Genomic DNA, 1,125 nt, shown 5'->3' on the forward strand with positions numbered 1-1,125 from the left:
CGCCCGGAGCCTGTGCTCCGCAACGGGAGAGGCCACGACAGTGAGAGGCCCGCGTACCGCGCAAAAAAAAAAAAAAAAAAAAAAAAAAGAAAAAAAGCTCAGTCCTGTTGTGGGTTGCTTGAGGCTGAGCACCTTAGCTGGGGAACCAGGAATTCGGGAAGAATTGGAAGCGTGGCCCTCCCAGGGCTGGAGCCTGGGTGCTTGTGTAAGAGACAGACTGATATTACCGGCTGCCCTCCACCGGGCACCACAGGGGCGTGACGTGGGGGACACAGCTGGGGCCCAGGAGCTGACGCCAGGAGAGACACGATCTGGATTCCACTCCTGGGCAAGATGTACAAAAACATGAGCAAATTCCCATCCCTTGGGTGATCCAATTACCTGTTTCTAGTGATGTGCTTTTCTAAGGAGCTGAGATGCAAACCAGGCATCTGGGTGCAGAGTCCCTGCCCTTGTCCTTTTGCTCCACTGGGTCCAGCAGGGAAGGAGGGCCACAGTGCCCGAGGTGGGGCACTGTGTCCAAGGCCAGGACGCGGCGGTGGGGCTGCAGAGCCGGGGCAGCGCGGCACGTTCTGGGAACTGGATGTGAGGTGACAGAGCAGAGGGGCCAGAGCAGTTTTGAACCTGATCCTGAAGGCAGCCTCCTGTCCCAGAAGGGTTGGGGGCTGCTGTCTGGGGCGGGTCAGGCCAGCAGCTGACCCCTGTGACAAGGGAGGGGTCCCGAACCAGATTGGCCAGGACTGGAGGGCAAATGGAAGGACGTGGAGGTGGGGGTCGAGTGGAGCGAGCGGGGGGCTCCCAGACGGCCCAGGCCTCTGGTTCTGTGTCCTTCACAGAGTCCGGGCTTCCTCCAAGAGAATAGTTCGGGCTTTCAAGGGACACAATAAAACCTTTTATCAAACTGTAGTTAATACTTTCTTCCAGAGTCCCATGACGGGGGAATGAGAAAGGCAGGCGGCCTACCCCTCTCCTCCCTGCCCCCTCTCAGGTAGGTACCCAGTCACCCTCGGGGATGCTGGGGGATGCTGGCTGGCCAGGCCCGTGGGGACACTCCCCCTCCTGCAGTGCCCTCCATGTACAGCAGAGGGCAGCAGTCCTGCTGGATGCGGAGATCCTGGATTCCGG

This window comes from Physeter macrocephalus, chromosome 18, assembly GCF_002837175.3.
Source record: "Physeter macrocephalus isolate SW-GA chromosome 18, ASM283717v5, whole genome shotgun sequence".
NCBI classification, from domain to species: domain Eukaryota; kingdom Metazoa; phylum Chordata; class Mammalia; order Artiodactyla; family Physeteridae; genus Physeter; species Physeter macrocephalus.